At 35.3% G+C, this 8,277-nt stretch overlaps 1 long non-coding RNA gene across 4 annotated transcripts in view; it reads left to right on the forward strand.

The window, feature by feature from the left end:
• LOC137619752 (uncharacterized) overlaps window positions 1–5,220 on the forward strand; it is a 66,088-nt gene extending 60,868 nt beyond the window's left edge. For all 4 annotated transcript variants that reach the window (XR_011039967.1, XR_011039970.1, XR_011039968.1 and 1 more), the window contains 2 exons: window positions 3,596–3,788; window positions 4,879–5,220. This is a non-coding gene — a long non-coding RNA (uncharacterized lncRNA). The remainder of the gene's footprint in view (window positions 1–3,595; window positions 3,789–4,878) is intronic.
• The last annotated feature ends 3,057 nt before the right edge of the window (window positions 5,221–8,277 follow it).

The raw sequence follows: 8,277 nt of genomic DNA on the forward strand, positions 1-8,277 counted from the left end.
ATAATTCTGAGGACAATCTTTAGCTCAATGCCATTCTGAACTACATATAGCACACAGTTACTTAATCTTTTCTGTTTATTGGATCTATTCCACCTCCTTATCCATCTAGTTCTACCCCCACAATTGTATCCCCCTCTGTCTCTAAAGATATTCTTATTTTCAGATCCCTACGAATCATCTTCCTTGTTCCTGAATCCTTCAAATATTCTTTTTAATATCTTTGACACAGAATCATACAGTAGTTTCCCTTGCCCACATGCAGTCAACAGCATCTGTTTTTGATTCTCGGGGAGATTTGCCTGCTCCAGATGATAAAAAACCTTTCGCCTCTCCCTTAAACAAATTTTTCCTATAGCCTTACTGCATTTTGAAAATGCAGTCTCATACCTAATTATGAAATCTCTTATCTTTTCAACAGATTCTCTCTCTAAAATAAAGTACTTCTTCATCTTCCCATAGTTATCCATTACTGTATCCTATAGCTATATCTCATCTAATTTAATATTAGCTTTGAACCATCTGTACCTTTCAGTTTTTCTCTATCTCTTCTGCCACTTCTAAAGCCTTTCCTTTCAAACTTAATATTATCTCTATATCTGGATATTTATCATCCCTACATACTACCAACCTATCATCTACCTGATCTTTCAGACTTTAGTATTCTGACTTTACCACAAAACCCAGGACATTCCTTCCTTCCAACTCCATTCTTTCTCCTTAGTCTCCCATAGTGCTAACTTAACCAAAGAATGCTGATAACCAACACAGAAAATGTCCTAACCTAGGTTCACTTTTAACCACTCTGCTACCACTGATAAATTTAATATTTTTTCTATATTTAGCTTCTTTAAATTTCCTTTATCTGATGTCAAATGCCAACACAAAAACAAAAAACATTAAATGCATACAAACCAATAGACAAGAGACCGCCCTAACACCAATATAGTTCAATCACCATGAATTCAATCAGTCACCCTCGCTAACACCACCACCACGTGACCTGACGTCACGTAAACAGTTCGTTTCTAAACTTAATTACAATATCGCTATAGTGCTTCTTTACTTTTAAAAAATCTTTTTCTTGGAATCTTCTCTACATATCCATATTTCAACTCTTTCTACTAATACTGTACATATAGCTTTCCTTTATTCTGATGATTGAGGACAATCTCTAGCTCAATGCCATTCTGAACTACATATAGCACACAGTTACTTTCCCTTCTCTATTTATTGGATATATTCCACCTTTCCTTCCTATCCATCTAGTTCTACCCCTACTGCTGTATCCCTCCCTCTCTCTCTACCTTTATTCTTATTTTCAGATCCCCACCAGTCATCCTCTTCCTTGTTCCCTAATCCTTTAAATATTCTTTCCAATATATTTGACACAGAATCATACAATAGTTTATCTTGCCCACATGCAGCCAACACAATCTGTTTTTGATTCTCGGTGAGATTTGCCTGCTCCAGAAGATGAAAAACCTTTAGCCTCTCCCTCAAACAAGCTTTTCCTATAGCCTTAATGCATTCCGAAGCTGCGGTCTTGCACTTATTTATGAAGTCTTGCATCTTTTCACCAGATTCTCTCATTATTTTAAAGTAGTTCTTCATCTTCCCATAGTTATCCATTATGGTATCCTTTAGATATACCTCATCTAATTTGATATTAGCCTTGAACCATCTGTACCTTTATTTTTACCTATATATCTCTCTCCTTTCTAACTTGATCCAATCTTTATACCTGGATATTTAACATCATCCCTTCTACCAACCTATCATCTACCTGATCTTTCAGACTTTAGTATTCTGACTTTACCACAAAACCAAAGACATTCCTTCCTTCCTTCCAACTCCATTCTTTCTCCTTAGTGTCTCCCATAGTGCTAACCTAACCAAAGAATGCTGATAACCAACACAGAAAATGTCCTAACCTAGGTTCACTTTTAACCACTCTCTGCTACCACTGATAAATTTAATATTTTTACTATATTTAGCTTCTTTAAATTTCCTTTATCTGATGTCAGATTGTCAACACAAAAACAATTGTAACATTAAATACATGCAAACCAATAGACAAGAGACCACCCCAACACCAATATAGTTCAATCACCATGAATCCAATCAGCGCACTCCTCCTCTAACAACAAGAACACGTGACCTGACGTCAAATAAACAACTTAACTAATTATTCTTATAGTGCTTATTTACTTATAAAAAATGTCTGTTTTTCTTGCAATCTTCTCTACATATCCATATTTCAACCCTTCCTAGTAATACTGTACATATAGCTTCTTTATTCTGATGATTCCGAGGACAATCTCTAGCTCAATGCCATTCTGAACTACATATAGCACACAGTTACTTTCCCTTCTCTCTTTATTGGATTTATTCCACCTCTTCATCCAAATATTTCTACCCCTACCAATCATCCTCTTCCTTGTTCCCAAATCCTTCAAATTCTTTTCAATATATTTGACACAGAATCATACAATAGTTTATCTTGCCCACATGCAGCCAACACCATCTGTTTTTGATTCTCAGTGAGATTTGCCTGCTCCAGAAGATGAAAAACCTTCAGCCTCTCCCTCAAACAAACTTTTCTTATAGCATTAATGCATTCCGAAGCTGCGGTCTCCCATCTATTTATGAAGTCTTGCATCTTTTCACCAGATTCTCTCTTTATTTTTTAAGTACTCATTCATCTTCCCATGGTTATCCATTATGGTATCCTTTAGATATACTTCATCTAATTTCATTAATATTACCTTTGAACCATCTGTACCTTTTGGTTTTTCTCATCTCTTTTGTCACTTCTAAAGCCTTTCCTTTCAAACTTAATATTATCTCTATATCTGGATATTTATCATCCCTACATACTACCAACCTATCATCTACCTGATCTTTCAGACTTTTGTATTCTGACTCCTTACCACAAAACCCAGGATATTCCTTCATTCCAACTCCATTCTGTCTCCTTAGTGTCTCCCATAGTGCTAACCTAACCAAAGAAGGCTGATAACCAACACAGAAAATGTCCTAACGGGAGTTCACTTGTAGCCATGCTCTGTTACCACTGATAAATTTTATACTTTTACTCTTTACCTTCTTTATATTTCTTTTATCTGATGTCAGCTTGTCAACGCAAAAATTAAGTCATCTCATCTAGAATTAGCAGATATGAGAACAAAGCCCTCAGAAGGATATTGGGATTTAAATGGCAGGACAAGATTAGAAATAGTACTACAGGCATAAGCAAGATTACTTGAGTGTTGTATGTGAATGAGATAATGATGAAGGGTAGATGGAGATGGTTAGGGCATGCTCTTCGCACGCCCTAATAGAGGTCAGTTTACCAAACGTTCAGCTGGGCTCCAAAAGGCACTAGTTTGAAAACCCAGGCCTACATGGCTTAGGACTTTTATAAATCCTGCTTGTTCATCTCGGCTTTTCATTAATCTTTCTCTGTCTCTTTTGAAATAAGCATACTATATTATTTTTGTAACTGATATAATTGTGATGCCTCTGAAAATATTGTAATCAGTCAGGTCTCCTTATTTTGCCATTTTCACCAACATTCCTAACTCCCACTCACCAGGTTTGCCTCTTCATGCCACATCCTACAAAATAATCTTGTACTCTTGGAGGCACTTCATATTCAGCCAGCATCATCCCACCAGTTCTTCCATCGTAACCAGGGGCTTTCCAGCTCCTGAGTTTTTTAATGATGCCTTCGACTTCAAGCATATTGAATTCATTCATGGACACGTAGAGGTCTTCGACAGCCAAAGGTACATCGATTAAATTATTCCTTTTTTATTGCTTACTCATGACTTCGCTGAAATGTTCCATCCAATGTTGTCTTTCTTCTTGTGTTGTAACAGAGCCATCTCTATTATTGATGGCCATCTTCTTTGCCCCAGTAGAGATTTCATCAATAACTTTTGAGTAATTCTTAGGCCTCATCTGCTGTCCTGTCTAAAAATTCTGTCATTCCTGGCTTTTCTTATGACCTCACTATCAACACTTCTCAAACTTTCAACAATCAATTTCTGTCTCTCCTTTTTATAGTATCCCAAGTATCATTGGGTATAATTTGGTATCCATGGCTTTCTCCTTGTAACTGCGTCCCAAAACTTCATTATCAACTAACTATGTTCTTGAGATTGAACCATTCTTCATTGTATGTTCAATTCAATTGCAAATTGTTTATGTTCTTTTAAAAGCTTAGTTGTATCAAACCTAGTTATTCTATCTACCTTTTAGTTGGAAGCATGGTTTTAATTTTCCTGTGGCAATGAGGAGCTGGTGTTACCAATATCTGCACCTTTTTTTATTATATTAATTATGGTTAATCTCTTTAATTTATGTAAATGATCATGTTAATCCTTTTACCCCCAATGGACGTACTGGGACGTTTCACAAAACTAGTCCCTTTACTTCCATGGATGTACCGGTATGTCTTTGAAAAAAATGCTATTTACATTTTATTTTGCATATTTTTGATAACTTTGAGAAACTTCAGGCATTTTCCAAAAGAATGAGACCAACCTGATCCCTCTATGATGAAAATTAAGGCTGTTAGAGCTATTTAAAAAATATATAGCAAAATTTGCTTCCAAAAAAAAAAAAAAAGCCCCGGGTTAAGAGTTGGAAAATTCCAAATAGCTTGGGGGTAGAAGGGTTAAACAATTTGGTAGAGAATATAGTACGGAATAGGTCATCTGTAATAGATGGGTTGTACGGTACTTTACTTACGGAAGCCGTTCCTTTTTCTTTTGTCAATCACTGCATTTTTATTTCATATGAAAAATTTTAGGTAAACTGATTGTTGAAGAAAGGAAAAAAGGATGCGACACTTATAATTTCCTTTTATTGCAGATAATCCTTTTAAGGTGGGAACTTCATCATTGGATGTTGACCTGATCGGACCTACTATAAGAGGAAAGTGTTTCTCCAGGCCTGAGAAGCATTTGAATACCTCAGTAGACTTGGCTGATGAAAACTGCAAATTGGAAACTTATACATCATGTGAACTATTGAATCTGAATGGAGTGAATTCCAAATGATGCACAGATGAAAAAAACGAGGAGACGACATCACAGAAATTCTGTACAGAGAGAATGGATGATCATCAACTAACATTACAGATGAAATAAACCTATCTTGGTTTTTTTTACATAGGAAACAAAGTTGAGTGAAATAATAAAACACTAAAGTTTATACTATATTTTATTTTCCATAAGGTTACAATTTATTTTCTCTTAACATAGTGTCCCCCCCAAATAAGGGGCTGACCTCATTTTCCTGACACTATAGAGATCCCTGCCTTACTGCCATGCTCACCAGAAACCTTGTGTAGAAGTTGAACATTCCTTGATTCACACTCCCATGAGGGTGTTAACTGTCTCTCTCCTCTGAATGAAAAGTTTAAATGTCAAGTGAAAACTGTTTGCTTACTGAAAGCAGCCCATCACTTGAACACCTCCCAATTGGTCTTTAGCTGCAATGTGTATTTTAAAAAAGCCTGATAAAATAAGTTTATAAACTTGAAATGCTGCTGCTGACAATTTGAAATTACTGATAGAGCAAATTCAGAAAGGTGTTACAAAATATACCACAGAACAAAAGACACCTTTTGGTCATTGGACTAACTTGAGAAAATTCCTGAGTAAGTTTTAAACTAAACCAAAAGTTGTTTATTCTTTAAAGTTCCTTTCACAACTGATAATTTCCTTTGTAAAATCATGACTTGACCTGAAGCAACAAATGAAAAAGATTTTAAATTCTTTCAATGACCCAAGAAAACATTTGACAGTTTCATATACCATTTGAAGAATTTGAATCCTGCTTAATATAACTGATATGAATAAAAATTTCCAGTTATTGTTATTCATCTCTTATCTACCATGGCACTTGACCCAATTTTGGGAGGTAGCCAACAAAAAAAAATCGAGAAGGGTATTTTCTCATTGATCCTCTTTGCCTGACGAATGACTCGCACAAGTTTGGTTCAGCAATACCAACCAAGCTTGGTCAAGTACCTTCAAAGTCAAAGAGTAACTGAGTAAAAAACCCTTTTGCTTCCTTTTTTGATGTCGGCTATCTCCAAAAATTGGGGCAAGTGCCATAGCAGATAGTGATAAATCACAATACCTGAAGAGTTGTTCACAAACTGAGTACATTGGTAATGTTACCGAAGACTTGAAGTATACATCCTTTTCATCAGATATTTTAAAATGGTAATTCAATTGTTACAATCCTAACCTAATGATACCGTGCATAGACTAAAATCTTGAGTTCAGTTTAGGAAAATCGAATATTCAGAGCACGAAAGAACTATCTGGAATTCTTCCACACCTTTTCTAAAACAACACTATTAATAAGCAGAATACGTTCAACTGTATAAATGCATAATTGTCAAAGTAAGAATGCATCTTAAAATGCAACTTTTAAACTCAATTGCTGTTTCCCTGGATTTAGATTGTTTTGATTATAAGAATATTTCCCTATTTTTCAGGCAGATAAATATCTTTAATTTGGCCTGAATAGGAACAGTTTCAGATGTTAGCTAAATAATACTAAAGAAGTTGGTTATGCATTGATTTACATGATTAATTCAGTAAATAACCAGAAGAATATATCATTGCATCAGTTAAGAACATCATAAAGTCACTTGCATCACCCTCAAGATTTACAGGATTTTAATTAAGCAAAAAATCTAGCTATACTGCAATATTTCTTACATTACTTTGGTTACAACTGACATCAAAGTAGAAACTTATTAATGTCATCAGAAATGAGGAGCAATAAATGTATGAAATATGCCCTTATAAGCCCTGAATGTGAATAAATTATCATTAATGTAAAAGGACAATTATAGTTTACTTTAGTGTCCCAAGTCATCACTGAGGACAGGAGTCCTTGTTTGAAGTACAATCCATTATATCAAGGATGATAAAAGCTCCCTAGAAAGCAGTAAGACCTAATACATGACTAAGGTAAATTCGTGCGATGCTTCTCAAATGCGCAAAGACTTCGGAAAAGGGGATGACATCAAATGCAGAGTACTGCCCTGACACCCCAGCTTCACCCCAGCCAGTTATGTGCCAGATTGGACTATTGTCGCATTCCCCTACACCGACGAGTTAGCACAGGCAGAACACCCTTCAAGGTGGGACTGAAAGACGTGGTATTGGTACCAAGGTAATCTTAAATACCAAAATGCTATCAGTACCTCCCTTGGAGGGTAACCACCTGATCTTTACATTAAATTAAAATGAATAGCAAAGTTATTTCCTGCTTATTTTGTAAGCCAAACTAAAATGATTGTTGAAATGTGCCCTTTCATATTGCGGTCTTTTGAGCAAATGGCCGTTCCAATTACTGTACCAGACTGTCCTTAATTCATAATGTACATATTACTACTGTACATCTTATAAAACTATTGCCATTTTCATTTAAAGGTACTGTATTTTGCCAACCAAAATTGTCTCAACTGCATCCTAATGCAGATTCCAAAGAGTCTAAACTGCTCCAACATGGAACTTTCTGATGCAAATTAAACCAACCGTTTCTTATGACCCATTATACAGCAACAACACCAAAAAAACTTTCAGCAAAGTTTCAAAATCAGATTAATTAATGTGAAACAATTATGCCAAAATAAACAGGGATGGATTTCTATTTAGGTAACCTGTACAACTAAAGGAAGTGTTCACAGCAATTTCCTTCTCAGCAAACTAAGAGAAAATATAGCTATTCTCAATTTTCCCTCAGAGGCTGTCATTATATTCATACAAAGTTGAGAATATAATACAAATACCTTTCTTAAATTGAGGTTAAATGGACCTGGATAATCCAATCTCATTCCATGTCAAACTCTAAGTTACAATTCTAAAACTTACATCCCTAAAAGAATATCATACTTGTGCAATTCTTCACAAAACACAAGTTCAACTACCTTGGATTTATCATGAGGTCATAAAGGAACAAAAACAGATCAAAGCAATGAGGAGAACATCACACAAATCACTGATAAAAACACGTCGAGTCTATCACTTGGCACTAAGTTTGAGACCAGTGACAATCAACTTAAAGACTTGAAAGTTTCCAAAACTTGTGCAGATAATTTTCTAACCAAGAAAGATTACACTGAAATAATGTATAAAGTTACCCAACTGGAAAGTCAAGCACTATACAAATTTCTGTGTCCACAAGAACAGCTCTACAGCAATGGCCTATACACTTTAACCTCAGGAGACGACAGTTTTCCCATAA

Source organism: Palaemon carinicauda, chromosome 26 (genome assembly GCF_036898095.1).
Source record: "Palaemon carinicauda isolate YSFRI2023 chromosome 26, ASM3689809v2, whole genome shotgun sequence".
In the NCBI taxonomy this organism is placed as follows: domain Eukaryota; kingdom Metazoa; phylum Arthropoda; class Malacostraca; order Decapoda; family Palaemonidae; genus Palaemon; species Palaemon carinicauda.